This window comes from Corvus cornix, chromosome 26, assembly GCF_000738735.6.
Source record: "Corvus cornix cornix isolate S_Up_H32 chromosome 26, ASM73873v5, whole genome shotgun sequence".
In the NCBI taxonomy this organism is placed as follows: domain Eukaryota; kingdom Metazoa; phylum Chordata; class Aves; order Passeriformes; family Corvidae; genus Corvus; species Corvus cornix.
In genome coordinates, this window is record NC_046354.1 from 2,146,566 (window position 1) to 2,164,258 (window position 17,693).

General features: G+C 55.4%; 1 long non-coding RNA gene across 2 annotated transcripts; it reads right to left on the minus strand.

The window, feature by feature from the left end:
• Window positions 1-10,589: 10,589 nt before the first annotated feature.
• LOC104692345 lies at window positions 10,590-17,667 on the minus strand. 2 transcript variants are annotated; one of them, XR_005603649.1, is made up of 3 exons: window positions 17,109-17,667; window positions 16,779-16,966; window positions 10,590-15,990 (listed from the first exon to the last, which is right to left on the minus strand). It is a non-coding gene; the product is annotated as an uncharacterized LOC104692345 (long non-coding RNA). The 2 variants fall into 2 exon arrangements; XR_005603648.1 differs by having other exon boundaries at window positions 16,779-17,667.
• Between the last annotated feature and the right edge of the window lie 26 nt (window positions 17,668-17,693).

Genomic DNA, 17,693 nt, shown 5'->3' on the forward strand with positions numbered 1-17,693 from the left:
GGGCACGCTGCACTTCTGGAGCTGCTCAGCGCCTTGAAAAATTCCCTTTCCCCCTTTTTCCCCCCTTTTTCCTGCAAGGTTTTCCCCTTCTTTTCCATTGATGGCCACGAACAGTGGGAAGAAACTGAAATATCCCTTTTTTTGGGAAGTTTCCATGGAAAATCCCATCTGGAAGAGGCCCCTGCCCTCCTGCCCCTCACAAAATCTGATTTACACCACTCAGGGCTCATCTCTTCGAGCCAAAATATCCTTATTTTTCCATGGAGATGCCTCTGGAAGAGGTTCTGGAAGAGGTGGAGAGCAGGAAGAAAAGCTTGGAATCTGCTCATGGAGGAAAGAAAACCGGGATGTGTCTCCTGGTCCTGCGGGAACAACCAAATCTGGTGTAAAAATGATGCAAATTCCCAAAAGAAAAAGTTGGAAACTCCAGAAAAATCACATAAATGGGGTGGAAAACTCATCCTGAAATTCCAGGATGCATTTGGGACAGGGGAGCGCTGGAATCAGCTGGAATTTGGGCATTTCCCAGCAGGGAAATCCCTTCCCAGATCCACCCTGGGTCTTCGTCCTCACTCCAGACCCCATGGAAGGTCCCTTCCCTTGGCTTCTCCCCAGAGATCCCCAGCAATCCAATTATCCCGGTTAATCACGGGATGGAAAACCGGGAAAACGAGTTCCTCCGATCCATTTGGAAAAATATTGATCCTCCTGAAAGCCTTTGCAATGATGGATTTGGGGGGAGGCTTTAGGGACGGTGATGGATGTGCATCCCAGGAACTCGGTTTTTATGGAGCAGCCGCTTCTCCTGGCCCAGGACATGGATCATCCCACCTGGGAAATCCCGGGACACGGAGCTTTTCCCATCTGTATCCACGGACAGAGGGGTTTGGCCTCGTTGGTTCTTTATTCCCCATTAATCCAGGAATTAAAACCTGGGTTGGGATTTAAATAAACTCCTCCAGGGTTTGTTATTCCAATACCGGCGGGAAAAGCAGCACGAATTCCAAAGTGGATTCCTTGGGAGCCGATTGTTGGAATTAAAGGAGACGGGATCGCTCCTTTCAGGAGCATCCAACCCCAGAGCTGTTGGAATTCGCAATCCCAGAGCTCCGCCAGCACAAAAAGATGGAAAATCCCACCTGACATTCCCAAAGATCCCAAAAAGCTGCGGTTTGGGGCTGTCCGCGGTCGGGGAGTGCCACCTGCTGTTCCCGCCTGTCCCCGCTCCAGGGATTTACCCTTCCCAAATCCCGGAGCTGCGGCACCGGGAATTCCCAGCCGGGAATGGGAGACCGGGATGGGAAAATCGGCACCTGGGAAAATCGGTGACAAAGTGGGAATCCCAAAAGCGTTCCCGTCATCCCGCTGGGACAGCGGCAGGAATTTCCTCATGGAAAAGGCGGCCAGGCTTTGGAATCCCCCCATTCCTGGAGGTGTCCAGGGAATTCCTGAGCTCTCAGTGCTCAGGGTGGGGATCGGGCAGGGTTTGCTGATCCTGGAGGGATTTTCCAGCCTCAGGGATCCTGGAATTCTGCACAGCTGGAGGCCACAGCTCCTGGATTCCATCCCTGGCAGCGTGGAATATCCAAAGGATGCGGCCAAAATTCCCAGGAACCAGAGGTTGAGATGGGGCCGAACTGAGCAGGATTTGGGGGAAGGAAAATCATGGCAGGGAAAAGGAAAATAATTCCAGCAGGGAAGGTCAGGGAATGCAGGAAAGGAGGGAGAAGTTGGAAAGGAGGGAAAAGCGGGAAAGGAGGGGAAAGCGGGAAAGCCGAGCTTGATTGTTAATTAAAAATCTCCCTCTAATTAAGGATATTCCACCCTCCAGCACAGGGATGCTCCAGAGCTCTGTGCTGATCCCACGGAGCATTCCAGGCAAAACTCCCCCTTGGATTTGTTTGCTGGGATGTGTCCGGAGCGTTTTGGGAGGGATCTGTGCCCCTCCAGGAGCGGAGCAGGATTTGACGGAGGAATTGTCAGTCCAGGATCTCTTGGATCCTGCAGGAATCAGGCTCTTCCCGGGAAAACAGCCTGGAAAATCCTGCTTGGGAAGCCTGAATCCAGCCCGGAGCGAATCCCAGGATTCTCCTCCACCACTAGATCGCAGCACATCCCCAATTTCTGCAGGAAAAAGGAGCCGCTGGAACATCTTGGAATCACTGGAGCAAAAATCCAGGTGGGAAATGGTGCGGAAGGAAGGACACGGCCGAGAACATTCCTGCCCTTAGGATGAATCCAACCCGCGGGAATTTCCTGGTCTGGGAGAAAGGGCCACGGACAGCGTCCGGCGTGTCCAGGGCTTCCCATTCCATGGGGAAAGCGGCTGGAATGGGATCACCGGGCTCTGCTGGTTTCCCACAGCCCTTGGGTGAGCTTGGCCGTGGATCCCAGAGAGAAAATCCTGGAAAAATCCTGGAAGGAAAAGAGGGAAGTGATGAAATGGGAAAGACAATTGTCCCCAAATCCAGCAGCGGCTGAGCCCAAACCCCACAGGGACACGTTCACACCCCCGAATTCCTGCGCTTGTCCCATTCCCATCCCCGAATTCCTGCCCTTTCCCCATTCCCATCCCTGAATTCCTGCGCTTGTCCCATTCCCATCCCCGAATTCCTGCCCTTTCCCCATTCCCATCCCTGAATTCCTGCGCTTGTCCCATTCCCATCCCCGAATTCCTGCCCTTTCCCCATTCCCATCCCTGAATTCCTGCGCTTGTCCCATTCCCATCCCCGAATTCCTGCCCTTTCCCCATTCCCATCCCTGAATTCCTTCCCTTTTCCTGTTCCCATCCCTGAATTCCTGCCCTTGTCCCGTTCACATCCCCAAATCCCTTCCCTGTCACATCCCTGAATCCCTTCCCTTTTCCCCCTTCTCCAGCTCCCGAGGATCCCTTAACGGATGAATAACCAGAGAAAAAAACACCTGGAATTCCCTCCTTTTTTTTCCCAGTCCTTTTTTCCCACTCCCTGCCTTTCCCAGCTCCCAAATTCCAAGCACACAAGGTTTTCCAGAGGCCAGACTTCCCTGGCTGCTTATTATTCCCGGCAGGAATATCCCGAGACAGCAAATTGCTTTGTTGATCCTGCGGAGGGAATCGATCCTTGCAGAGCTCAGCGCCTCCGGAATGTTCATCCCTGCCCGGGAGCAGGAAGGATGATCCCAGTGGGATTTGGGATTTGGGGAAGGGGGGGTGTGGGATGGCCCAGGCTTTTCCCGAGCTTTGCTGAGGAGTGGGATTGAAGGCTGGGATTGATTGATTGATTCCCCCCCTCCCTTTTCCAGCAGAGCCCCTGGAATTTAAAATAATTCCAGCGCTGCCTTTGCCTCCGGAGAAGGACGGGAATAAATCCCGGGAGTTGGCCATAAATCAAAAATTAATCTCCCCGAAGCGCCCGGCCTGTCCCGATCCCTCAAACAACAAACCAGCGGGAATTTATCACGGGAATTCATCCCGGTGGCTGCCAGGAGGGGGATGGATGAGGGTGGAAAAGCTGGGAGTTAAAAAACAGGGAAAAAACCCACGGAAAACACTCGGGATGTGGCTCTGGGGGGGTTAAATGTCACCCTCCGTTGTCACATCCATGGGATTGTCCCCTCCCTGCATCCCAGGAATGCTGTCCCAGCATTCCCACTGCTCCATGGAGCTCCAGGGAATAAATATCCATGGTTTTTTAGGGATTCAGCCCTCACAGGGATCAGAGCAGAGAGGAGGGGAATTCCAAGGTCCTTTCAATGGAAAAGGGACACAAGGAGAGGAATTCCAAGGTCCTTTCCATGCCCAAGGTCATTTTTTGTCCCAAATATTCCCATCCTGTTGGCACATCCCAGTTTAACCTCATTTTTAATGGAACATTTCGCTTTTCCTTCTCTGTTTCTGCCCAGGCTCAGGGGTTTGTCCAAAAATTGAGAATTTCCGAACTCCAAGGACACCCAGGAGAGCTCAGTTCACATCCCACAGGTGGGAAAAAGTCCTGGGAAAAGGAGCTGCTCTGGGTTTTCCAGGAAAATCAGGAAATAAACAGCACGGGAAGGATTAGGAAAAGAAATCCCAGGATTTTTGAGGCTGGAAAAGCCTTCCAAGGTCACCGAGTCCAATCCTTGTCACTCAGAGCCCCGAGTGCCACATCCAGGAATTCCCTGGACACCTTCAGGGATGGGGATTGCAGGCAGGATGGGATTCCAGGAGTTTTTGTTCCTGGAATTCTGAGGCACGAGGATGAGCCCAGGGGTTATTCCTGCCCTTCCAGAGGGGCCGAAATCCGGGATTTTCCAGGGAGGAGGAGAAAATCTGCCCAGATTTTTGTTGGGGTGGGAACAGCCCCGCAGCCAGCGGAGCTCCCAGGAATCCTTGGATGCTTTGATGTGGGAATCACGCGGGAAGGGGCGAGGGGGGAACAAAGAGTTCCATGAATCCTCCAAGGAATATTTTTCCAGGATGGGAAGCAGAAGAGAGCCCCAGGAGCAGCTCCGGAGCTGCAGCCTCCTCATTCCCGCATCCCAAATCCCTACGGATCCATCCCAAACTCCGGCGATTTTCAAGCTGATTCCTCTGAATCCCAAAATAGCTTTTCCCCCACCATTCCCAGCCTTTTTCGCTGCTTTTCCTGCAAAAAATTCCTTTTGATCTTTTTTTTTTTTTTCCTGCCTCCCTTTCTTCAGCAAATTAAGCCCAAACTCATCAGCAGGAATTGCTCCCACTGGAATTACTCCGGGAACCTCCAGCTCGGGATGGAGTTGGTCCATCTCTTAAAAAAAAAGACGGATGAAGAAATTAAAGGAATTTGTTGAAATATTTCCTTGGAAGTGGCTCTGGAGTCTCCTGGAGCGTTTGGGGACAGCTCGGACACTTCTCCCTCAAATTCACCTTTTATTGGAGCTTCTCCTCCTGTTTGGAGCTGGGATTTTTTGGGATGTTGTTTCCAAATATTGGAATATTTTAAGGAATGGGGTTGAGAAAGTTTCGGGGCTCCAAGGCTGCCGGGGTTATTCCCAGAGGAGCCATCCAGCGCTTCCATTCCCCTCCTTCCCATGTATTCCCACTTCTTCCCACCCATTCCCACTCATTCCCACCCATTCCCACCCATTCCCACCCTTTCCCTCTCATTCCCACCCATTCCCACCCATTCCCACCCATTCCCCTCCAATCCCACCCATTCCCACCCATTCCCACCCAATCCCACCCATTCCCACCCATTCCCACTTCTTCCCATGTATTCCCACTTCTTCCCACCCGTTCCCACCCGTTCCCCTCCGTTCCCCTCCATTCCCACCCACTCCCTCCCACTCCCTCCCACTCCCACCCATTCCCACCCATTCCCATCCATTCCCTCCCACTCCCACCCATTCCCACCCAATCCTACCCATTTCCCACCCACTCCCTCCCACTCCCTCCCACTCCCAGCCATTTCCAGTCATTCCCTGTCATTCCCACCCATTCCCAGCCATTCCCAGCCATTCCCACCCATTCCCACCCATTCCCAGCCATTCCCAATCATTCCCACCCATTCCCAGCCATTCCCACCCATTCCCACCCATTCCCAGCCATTCCCATCCATTCCCACCCACTCCCACCCACTCCCTCCCACTCCCACCCATTCCCTCTCATTCCCTCTCATTCCCATCCATTCCCATCCATTCCCATCCATTCCCACCCTTTCCCACCCTTTCCCATTAATTCCCATCCATTCCCATTCATTCCCATCCATTCCCACCCATTCCCACCCATTCCCACCCATTCCCACCCATTCCCATCCATTCCCACCCTTTCCCATCCCTTCCCATCCATTCCCACCCATTCCCATCCATTCCCATCCCTTCCCATCCATTCCCACCCTTTCCCACCCATTCCCATCCATTCCCATCCATTCCCACCCATTCCCACCCATTCCCATCCATTCCCATCCATTCCCACCCATTCCCATTCATTCCCATCCCTTCCCATTCATTCCCATCCATGCCCACCCCTATTCTCTCAGATTCCAACGCCGCCGTCCCACACGGAGCCCTCGGAGCCCGGCACGTTCCTTTGCTGGATGCACAAACACGAACTCATTAGCAGCCCTAATTAGCAGCGCTAATTAGCGGGATGCTCCAAAGGGAAGGAAAATGAAGGAGAGGCGAAGGAAGAGACAGAGCAGAGGGGGGAGGGATTGGGAAGGGGGGAAAAAAAGGGATACAAAAGACATGGAGAGAAAAGGTCTGGATAAAAATAGAACTGAGGTCGTTCCCTGTTTGTGCTCTGGGTACCAACAGCTCCAGGATTCCCAAATCCCACCTGGAACTCAGCATTCCAAGGAATTCAAACTGCCAGGGAGCAGTGACGGACAAATCCTTCCTCTCCCTTTTCTCATCCTCATCCTCCTCTTCATCTTCCACTTCCTCACCTTTTCCCACTGGGATCATTCCCATCTCCCATCCCAGCCAGCAAATCCACGGCTGCAGTGGCGGGGAAAGCTGAATTTTCCTAAAATCCCTGGAAATCCCGATATTCCAGCTCTGGCACCGGCACAAAGTCATTCCCGCTGCCCTAAACGCGCTTTAAACATTCATCCACCCAAATCCCAACCCTGTGGAGCACAGGACGGATCCGGGCTGGGACTGGGATGTTCCATGGCTGATATTTTCCCTGTTTTCCCTGTTTTTTCCCTGTCCTCGTGCCAGAGCCGCTCCGAAAAAACATTGGAATGACAAATGCCGCCCCCGCCTCCAATTCCGGTCACGGCACACGCGGCGGATTTTTGACCCGGCAGCCGCTTTTTGAAGGAATAAAAATCCTTCTTTCCGCTCCTCCCGATGACTCCACACCCATCAGGGCCGTTAATTGCCGGGAATATTCCAAAGGGCGAGGGAAAATTGCGGCTGAACCGCCTCTCCCGCCTCGCCAGAGGAATAATTGGGGACCTGGAGGTTGTGCCGCGTGTCCCAGCCGAGCTCGTTTTTCCCGATTTGATGGCTCGGTGTCACAACTGGAGTTAAAAGCATGGATGGGAATCGGTGGGAATGCGGCAGGGAATGGGGCAGCTCAAATTCGGGGATTTATGGCGCGGGAGGAGCCGATCCGTGATGTCCGTAGGGGTCTGGGATTGTCCGTATGGACGCAGATCCACACAAAACCATTCCTGAGACTTTATTCCCGATAAAGAAAAGCTTCACGATGAGTTCCATGCGCATCCGAAGTCCCAAACCAGCAGGAGAGTGGGATTTTCCCATTGCTCCAGCCCTAAGGTGGTAAAAAATTCCCATTTTTGGGGGGAGGTTGGTCAGGAGTGACTTTGGGAGAGAAATTGGAAATAAATCCAACATTGCACCCTGGAAATGCCTCTCCTGTAGGACAGGGGCTCTTTTCCAGCCTTTCCCATAGGATTGGAATTATTTTCCTGCCTCTCCTTTAGGATCAGGACTCTTTTCCAGCCTTTCCCATAGGATTGGGATTCTTTTCCTGCCTTTCCTTTAGGATCAGGACTCTTTTCCTGCCTTTCCCATAAGATCAGGGCTCTCTTCTGCCCTTCCTGTAGGACTGGGATTCTTTTCCTGCCTTTCCATAGGATCAGGGCTCTTTTCCTGCCTCTCCTGGAGCCCCCAGCAGGCCTGGAGCACGGATTTGATTCCCAAGCGGAATTTGAGCGGCAGCAAATCAAGGATTAATCAGGTTCTATAAATATCAGCATCCCTCTCCCAGGCTCAGCTCCTGTTCCGGTGCCTTCCAGCAAACCTCAGGATCTGAACATTCCCAGAAATCCCCTCGGATCCCTCCCAGCCTCCCAGTATCCGCCTCTTTTCATTCCACATTTTCCTCCAGCTCGCCCAACCTAATCCCGAATCGCAACCACGGGAAGAGAGGGGGAATTTCGATTCCCAATTCCTGGGCGGGTTTAACAGGTGGATGAACTTCCTGAGGATCCTCCAGGGCTGCTCATTATCCCGGAATTCCCGGTTTTCCTGGGGCCTGGAGCCCCCGGTGTGGTCATGGCAACTGGTTTTGCTTAAACGCAGCTCAGGAGTGGAGTTAATTTTAGATGAGGTGAGGAGGGAGCTGCTGCAATCCTTGGATTTCTCCTCTCGGAACGATTCCCAGGAATTCCTGCACCACGGCAGCCCCCCGAACATGGTTATCCAGAGAATAACTTGTTTCTCATGGAATTATAACGGGGTTTGGATTGGGACGGGTCTTAAAGGTCTCGTTGCAGCCCCAAATCATTTCATTCCAGCTGATCCATGGAGTTGCTCATAACCAATCCCAAATTTCTCCTCCGTGAGCTCCTCAGGCTCCGTTTTTTTCCATGAATATTTCGCTGATGGATTCCTTGACTCCCGTGCTGGAGCCAACAGCCAAATCCAAAGGAACTTTCAGAGAGAGCTTTCCAGAAAGCGCATCCGGAGCTGCCCATCCCCAGCAATCCCAGAGCCATCCTGCTGGGAAGAGCGAGGGATGGAAGGAAAACTGAGCCGGAGCTCGGAGTTCATCCTGAAAATCTCCTCCCGGCAGCTGCCACAGGAGTCATTCCATCATTTATTTTTATCTGGCCAGGAAAAGCCAAAGCTGCTCACAAGGAACTTTTCCAGGCCAAATTTGTCCACGGAATTATTTTCTGGGAGGAATTCTCTCCGTTCCAGCCTTGCCCCGACAAATCCGAGCCGGTGCTCCCGATGCTCCCGCCCGGAGCTGCTTCCAGCAGCACCAGCCACGGGATAATTCCATGGGAATAATTCCATCCTAAATTGTTTGGGACTGGCCTGGAGCATCTCCAAGGACTTTCCATGAGTCCTGAGCTTCCCAAACATCCCGGGACAGCGTTGGATGCATGGAGCTGTCTCTTCCCAAGGAATGCTCTGCGGGATTGGCCCTCATTAATCCTCACCCTGTCATTAACCACAGCATTTAATTGATAAATTAGCATCTGGTTAGGCACGGACAGGACATGGATCAGCGGGAATGAGTCTCCGAAGGCCATGGATCTGTGGCGGTGTTGGGAATACCGGGCAAGGACAGGCACAGGAAAATCCCATGGGAAGGATGAGATGGGTCGGGGATGCTGCCTCCCAGGATAACTCCTGGAAGCTGGAAAAGGAATCTTCACCGGGAGCTGGAGTGCCAGGACACAGGGAATGGCTTCCCACTGCCAGAGGGCAGGGATGGATGGGATATTGGGAAGGAATTCCTGGCTGGGATGGAATTCCCAGAGAATCCATGGCTGCCCCATGCCTGGAAATGTCCAAGGCTGGGTTGGACATGGCTTGGAGCAACTTGGGACGGTGGAAGGTGTTGGGGGTGGAATGGGATGAGTTTTTGGGATCCTTCCCGCCCAAACCATCCTGGGATAACACCATTCCAGCCTGGGAATGGAGTCTGGATGCATCCCAGTTCCAGCAGCGGCATTCCTGTGTTTCCGTCCATTCCGGAGCTGTTCCCTCTCACCTGAGACCTCAGGATGATCCCAGCCGGGATCCCAACCCCATCCCGGGTTTGGGATAAGCAAACGGGATTTATCCCTCTCCCCGATCCATTTCCCCTCATTTCCCTTCCTTTTACCTCCGGCTTTCCTGGGAATGCTCTGCCCGCGTTGCAAAAGCACGGAATTATTATTCAGGGAAGGAGTGGGAGAGAGGCTCTAAACGCAAAGCGCGGGAGCGATCCTTAATCATCCCCATCATTCCTTAATTGCCGGAGCCGAGCCCATTCCGAGGAGAACATGGAATGTTAAATTTAGACGGAGCAGAGCACCGGGATCTATTTTGGGGGATTCGCGCTCTCCCCGCGACGGATTCTGCCTCCCGCTCTTCCCAGGAATGTCAACACCGGGGACTGGCGGAGCAGCGCCAGCCACGCATTCCGTGGGCTCCCGCCAGGAGCTCCTGGGAATGTCGGAATGCGGCAAAGCCTGGGAAATGAGTGGAATGAGGATCCCGCTGGATTCCGCATGTGGATTTTTGGGGAAAACCTGTTCCATGCCCCGTTCCGACGGCGCCGTGTCCAAAGGCACCTCAGGATGGGATGGGGTGAATCCTGCCCGGTGCTCCAGTGTGGAAGAGGATCCATAGGAAACCATGGATCCATTTTCCTCTCTTTCTGGGGTCCCAGACTGGCAGAATTCCTTGTTCTCCTCATTCCCTGCTCCCCCTTTTCAAACCCCTTTTCCAAGTCCTCCTGGAGACTTTCAGATGGAGATGCAGGAGCAGGACTGGGATCTCCCACACCAATCCCTGATTCCCATTGTTCTCCATCAGCAGGACTGGGATCTCCCACACATTCCCTAATTCCCATTGTTCTCCATCAGCAGGACTGGGATCTCCCACACATTCCCTGATTCCCATTGTTCTCCATCAGCAGGACTGGGATCTCCCACACATTCCCTGATTCCCATTTTCTTCCAGCAGCATCTCCCAAAACATTGGCTCTGTGGCCACGCCACCTCCTCTCCCTGTCCCCCACCTCAATCCACGCATTCCCATTTTTTTGGGGAGTCTGGAAGCAGCCATGCTGCCCCTCTGCCCCTCACGCCTCCCATCCCTTTGGATGCTGCTATTCCCGGGAAAATCGACAGCGGGAGGGGGAAAATCAAAACTTAATAAGAATTAAGACAACAGATTCATTAAAAACTCGTTAATTCCTGTCAGGAGCAGCTTTAATTAACAAATCCCAGGAACTGCGGCACTGCCACGGGTCCTGTGACCACCTGAGTGCCGCTAATGAAATGCCAGTTAAAATTCCCCGGAATCTGGCAGCGCCTTTTCCACCCGCTGCCAAGATTTTCTCCGCAGCCTCCGAGTTCACCTCGTTTGTCATTGTCCTCCCCGTGCTGGAGCGGGGGGGTTCTTGGAAAACGTTCCCAGCTTTCTCCTTCCCTTCCCAAGAAACGTTGTTTGCTTCTCTCGGGTGTTTTTAGCCAAATCCTGCTTTTCTCCCAGATTTTTCAGAGGTGTGGGAGTGTTGGCTGTGCTGTTTTCCATGGAATGTCATCCTGCTGGCTCTGGGATAAGGTTTAGTGGGAATGTCCCTGCTCAGGGACTCAGTGGCCTCCCTTCCAAATCATTCCATGATTTGGGGAATATTTTCTTCATCCAAGGCTCCCTCAGCATCCACAGCCAGGGAAAATCCTCATTCCCATCCCACCTATGGGCGACAGTTCCGGTGGGACCCTCATTCCCTGAGGATGCTCCTTGGCCTTCCCTTGGGAAGGGAATGGGATCCATCAGCTCTGTTTATTCCTTTGTGTCACGTTTCTCCAAAGAATTCCCGGTCAGAGCCACGGAAAAGCTGCGGAAAAGCTGCGGAAAAGCTCCGGAGGGGCCTTGGGTGGACGGGCTCTGATCCCAGCTGGGGCTCCGTGGGCAGCGGGGGCTGAGGGCCTGGAACGGCTGAGCCTGGCACCATCTGGAGCCTGGGAATGCCCAGGGAAAACAAAACCTGCTCCGAGAAATAAAGGAAGGGCGGCGAAGCCCTTTGGAGAGGAGGTCAAAGCAGGGGAATTCATAGTTCAAGAGTTGGGAAAGGGATTTGCTTCCCTTCCCTCTTCCCTCTTCCCTCTTCCCTCTTCCCTCTTCCCCTTTTCTTTCCCCTTTTCCCTTCCCTTCCCCTCTGAAAACATTCCCGGCACAATGAGATCCCGGGATTTCTTTGCCCAATTCCAGCTTCCTCCACGCTTCCCGCTGACCTCTGTTGGCAAAATCAAACGGAATCGATTTATCCACAGGGCTCCCGATTTCCCAGAGGTTTTTTTCCTCGTCCTTTGATGTGACAATCCAAGGTGTCCCCTCAGCCGCGCAAATGCTGCATCCATAAAATCCACGGCGTTCCCACGCTGGGATTTACATAACGGGGACACTGGAGGCATCAAAAGGAATTGGAGATGAGCTTTAGGAGCAATTAAAGATCCCATGGAAAGGAGGGAGCGGGAATGGGAAGGGGGGCACGGCAAACACCGGGATGTCCCTGGCTCTCTCAGTGCCACTTGTCCTATTTTATCCCGAAATTCCAACCCCAAACATCCCCAAGTGTCCCGGTTTTCCTCAGGAGTGGCAGCAGATGTGCAGGGACACATCAGGAAGGAGCATCCTGAATTCCTGGAAGAATTCCTGGAAGTGTCGCCAACCCAGCACAGGGGGCTGAGCCCCAAGGAGGGGACACAGGGGTGGCTCTTCCCGAGGGAATTTGCAGCTGGATACGGCTGGAAGTGCATGGGATGCTCCAGTGCTACAGGAAGGGATGGCGGGAGGGGAAGTTTGATCCCAGAAATCGGAGATCAGTCAATCAAGCTCCTCCAGAATTCTGGAATTGGCTTTGGAAAGCATTCCAAGCATCCATCAGGCCCCTCGGACAGCATCAGGACCTGATCCAGATCCATCCAGACACCCAAATGAATCCCAGTTAAGCCTGGATTCCATGGGTCAGGTCCCACAGTGGCAGCTCAGTGGGAATCCGGGGCAGATTTGGGATCACAGGACCCCTGCGAGGGCAGAAGCCCCAAAAACCATCCCAAAATCCCCATTTTCTGCTGCTCCAAAGGTCTCCTTTGTGGAGCTGTGCCCCAGAGCTCGAATTTTAGGATTTCTCCTCTAGGATCAGCATCCCTGGGCTCTCACCCTCCTCTTCCTCATATCCCAACCCTCTTCCCACCGTCAAGGCTTTCCCTGAGCCTAAACAAATCCAGGGATAAATAATCCGAGGATTTGGAGATGCTCCATCACCATGGCAACCCCACAGGCCTCCTCCTCCTCCTCCTCCTCCAGCCGGGAGCGTTCCTGATCTCCCACCGCCTTTCCAGGGCTCCAATCCCCCTGGATCAGTACCCCCCAAAAAAGCAGATCCCAGTTTTTTTCCTCCCGTTTTTCCAGTTCCTGTGGATTATTCTCCCTTCTCCATCCTCTCCATCCCGACGGGTTTTGCCTCCCGGTCCCACAGCGCCGAAGGCAGATCCCAACGGGCAGGGAGAGGGATCGGAGCCCTGGAAAATCCGCTGGGTTTGTGGGAATTGAGCTCAAAACCAGCAGCGCCCTTTTGCAGGAGCATCCCAGGATTTGTCACCACCTGGGAGGAGGCAGAGGGAGGGGGGAAATATCCCGGGATAAAGCCCGGTGTTAAATGGCCCTGCCACAAAGCCAGAGCTCCACCGCTGACGCTGCAGGTTTGAATTCCGTTCGTGGCTGGCAATAAAAGAAACAAATTCCCCATAACACGCCCAGCAGCATTCCCAGCCTTTTCCAAGCTTTTCCCTCCCCGTGGTTTTTTTTTAGGAAGTTTCTTTCCCTCCGGACCAATCTCCTGCCTCGGGGTTGGATGTGTGGGCGTGGGAGACGGCAGCGGGAGAGAGGCAGAGAAAATTCCTGCGAGGCAAAGCTCATTCCGTAAAAAACCCCCACGTTACCCATAAAAATCCCCACATTATCCATAAAAAAATCCTCCATGTTATCCATAAAAAAACCCCACGTTATCCATAAACACCCCCCCATGTTATCCATTAAAAAATCCCCATGTTATCCATAAAAAACCCCCACATTATCCATTAAAAACCCCCACGGTATCCTGAAAAAAAACCCCACATTATCCATAAAAAATCCACATGTTATCCATAAAAAACTCCCACGTTATCCATAAAAATACCCCCCATCTTATCCCTAAACCCCCCCACACACATTATCCATGAAAAACGCCCACATTATCCATAAAAAACCCCCCCACGTTATCCATGAAAAACCCCCATGTTACCCATTTAAAAATCCCATGTAATCCATAAAAACCCCCACGCTATCCATTTAAAAAAACCCCATAAACAGGGGAACTCCATCGGGGTGTCCAACCCCGGAATTGCTTCCCAAGGTGGATGCAAAGATGTCCGGGAATGAGGAAAGGATAAATCCCACCACATTCCCAGCGCTGCCGGAGGGAGCCGGTCCCGTTTGGGCTCTAATTCCGGTTATTCCTGGGTTTTATGGGATTTATGGGCAGCTTTTATGGCAGCCGTAAAGCAGCCCCAAAGCAGGGAATAAAGGAAGCAGAGGAACATTTCCCATTCCCGGATCGTGGGAAGGGTTCTCCGGAGGATCCTGGGGTCTCTCCATGGCAACAAGCAGGAGGTGGGAATTTGGGGGATTTGCTTGAATTTGGGATTGGAGTTAAAAATGGGATTTGGGATCCTTGTCTTGAAGGGGTGAAAATGTGGGGAATTCTTTGAACAGCTTGGAATGTGGGAAGGGAGAGGGAGGAGGGAAACAGCTGGGAATGGATCCTGTCTATCCCAGGATCCAAAGGTTCCTGCCTTTGGGATTGGAGGCATCACCCCCAAAACTTTCCCAAGCCTGCAGGGATCCTCTGTCCGTGAGGTTTTCCTAATCCAGAAAGGAATAAAAGGTGCTGGAGCCCTTTGTTCATCCAGGTCTGGTAGAGCTAAGCTTTGCTGAGCCTGGCTTAACCCTCCAAACCTCCTGATTCTCCAGGAAAATGCCTCAGGGCATCTCCCTGAGGAGATCACCTCGTGTCCTACGGGATAAAAGATGGGAATCTCCTTCCAACCCTACAAATGTGAGTGGGAAAAACCCACCCCAGGCTCCAGCAAGGAAAAATCTCAACCCCATTCCCAGGGAATATTCTCCAGGTGGATCCTGGAGCCGGCCAGGCAGAAGTGCTGGTGCAGCAGGGAAGATAAATCAGAGCCATCTCGGCTGCGATCCCACGCAATTAAAACCTGGCTCGGGATGTGCTCGGCTGCCTGAGGAGCATCTCGGGAGCGACAGGAATTACTCAGCCTCTGCAGCAGCACGGCAGGAGCGAGGTGGGGCGTGGAGAGCGCTCCGGGATACCTGGGAGCGGCTTTTCCATCGGCCAAGGAATGCCTGGAGCAGCGGGAATGCCGGATTCCAGCTCCTTCCCTCCCCTTGGAGCAGGGGCTGGCTGGAAATGCGGTTGTGGGGATGCTCCTGCCGATCCTAAAGCAGTGGGGGGACACTGCCGGGGTGTGCCCTCTGCAAGGCCGTGGCACCAGCGAGGTGACAGCAGCGTCCCCGCCCTGCTGGAGACGGGAAGGGGATCACGGAGGAGGGGATCTGCACAGGGATTCTGAGGCCAGGGAGGAGCAAATCAGCCTGGAGACGGATCTGTGGTTATGGGGATGCTCCTGCTGATCCTAAAGCGCAGCAGGGACTCTGCCAGGGTGCCATGGCACCAGTGAGGTGACAGCAGTGTCCTCACCCTGTTGGAGATGGGAGGAAGCCAAGGATGGAGCTGCTGCCACCCCAGCGCCTCCAGGGGCACCTTTAGGGCCGATAAGTGCCCCAAAAAGACCCCCCCAGCAGCTCCAGGTTGTGCAGCGGGACCCAGCCAGGAGCAGGAGCATCCAGCAGGAAAATCCCTGCTGTCCCCAGAGCTGGAGGTGGCCCTGGCACGGGGCTGTGCCATGAGGATGAACCCTGGGGCAGAGGGCGCAGGTGGCACCTCCGAGTGATGAGAGGTTCCCTCGGGAATCGGGACCGGGCTGGAGCTGCCCCCTGCTCCATGGGAAGCACCGGGAATGGGCATGGAATGGTTTGGGGTGGATCAGAGAGGCCGCTCAGCCCCTGTTCAGCGGGAAGGGAGCTGCCAGGAGCTGTCCCTGCCATCCCCACAGCTCAGGGGGGGGCTGCAAACCAGACCCTGCTTCGAGTACCCACAGCCCTGGCAGCAGGCACGGGCACAAAAACCACCTGGAAAGGCTTTTCCAACCCACTGGGGCTTCCACGGGATGTTAATGGGATCTGGGAAAAATAAATGGCTGTTTCCTTGCATGACCCAGCGCTGGCTGAAACCTCCGATTTCTCCTTTCGCTGTTGGAGAAGCCTCGAGGGGCCGGCGCAGCTGAGCCCCCCTGACCCCGGGGACGCGCTGCAGAGCCCGGCAGTGACGCTAAAGCCGAGCCCTGATCCCGCTGAGCGTCTGCAGAAGGGCTCTGCTGAGGGGGGGCCGAGCCGCGGGCGCATCGGGGCTGGGCACGCGGCCGGGCAGGACTCGATGCCATTGAAGCGCTGCCAATTAAATCAGGTCACTCCGAGCTCTCTCTCCGAGCGCTCTCTCTCTCTCCCCGGCGTGTGCGCGGCTCCGCTCCAGCCCCGCTCCATCCCCGTTCCAGCCCCGTTCCAGTCCCGTTCCAGCCCCGCTCCAGCCCCACTCCATCCCCGCTCCAGCCCCACTCCAGCCCCACTCCATCCCCGCTCCAGCCCCGTTCCAGCCCCGCTCCATCCCCGTTCCATCCCCGTTCCATCCCCGCTCCAGCCCCGTTCCAGTCCCGCTCCATCCCCGCTCCAGCCCCGTTCCAGTCCCGTTCCAGCCCCGTTCCAGCCCCGCTCCATCCCCGTTCCAGCCCCGTTCCATCCCCGTTCCAGCCCCGCTCCAGCCCCGTTCCAGTCCCGTTCCATCCCCGCTCCAGCCCCGTTCCAGTCCCGTTCCAGCCCCGCTCCAGCCCCACTCCATCCCCGCTCCAGCCCCGCTCCAGCCCCGCTCCATCCCCGTTCCAGTCCCGTTCCAGCCCCGTTCCAGTCCCGCTCCAGCCCCGTTCCAGCCCCGCTCCATCCCCGCTCCAGCCCCGTTCCAGTCCCGCTCCAGCCCCGTTCCAGCCCCACTCCATCCCCGCTCCAGCCCCGTTCCAGCCCCGCTCCATCCCCGCTCCAGCCCCGTTCCAGTCCCGCTCCAGCCCCACTCCAGCCCCACTCCAGCCCCGCTCCAGCCCCGCTCCAGCCCCGCTCCATCCCCGCTCCATCCCCGCTCCGGCCCCGCTCCATCCCCGCTCCGGCCCCGTTCCAGCCCCGCTCCATACCCGCTCCGGCCCCGCTCCGGCCCCGTTCCATCCCCGCTCCAGCTCCGCTCCGGCCCCGCTCCTGCCCCGGGCGGTGGCTTTGGGAAGGAGCCAAGCCCCCGGCTCCGCTCGTCAACCCGAGCGTGAAATGGGGACTCGATGGCCGCTGTCACTCCCCAGGGCCCTGGATGGGGCTGGGAAAGGCTTTTCTGGGATGAAAAAAAAAGCTGGGGGTGCTCTGCTGCCCCCACCCCAAATCCCGCCCTTGTCCAGCCCCGCAGCTGCGGCGGACAGATCCTTGTCCCCATGTCCCGCTGGAGGGTCAGGGTGGGTGGGGGTGTCCATCCCCACCTCGGAGTGACACAGCTGGGACCCCAGATCTCTCCAGAGCAAAAGGCAGATTTTCCCCGGGTTTTTCCAAGGTTAAGAGTCCCTGAACATCCCATTTTGGGGGAAAATGAGCCACTGGCAGCGCGTCCTGCTTGGGGGACCGAGCTGCGAAACGCCTCGGGGCGTCGCGCCGTCCCCTCGGGGGGATGACAAGGAACTGGCGGGGCCACCCGCGGCCGGATCTTTGGAAAGGCCAAGAAATCCTGGTGGGCAGGAGGGGATTTGGGACACACCGAGCGTCCCCTCCCCTCCCACCCAGCCCCGCAGCCCCCGGGCTCGGCGACCCCCGGCCGCGGGGAGGGGACGGCGGTGGCGCAGTGGGAGCGGGGATGCGCTGCGGGTACCGAGGGGGACTCAGCATTCCCGGGAGCGTTTTAATCCCTCGGGAACATCTCTCGGAGAGCCCCGAGGGTGCTGCCAGAGCCGCAGGGGTTAAGGCGCAGCCGGCAGGAGCTGCTGCGGGTGGGTGGCACGTCGTGGCGACAAGGCTGGAGTGAGGAGGAGGAGGATTGGGAAGGGAGGGGAGGAGGGAGGAGGAGGAGGAGG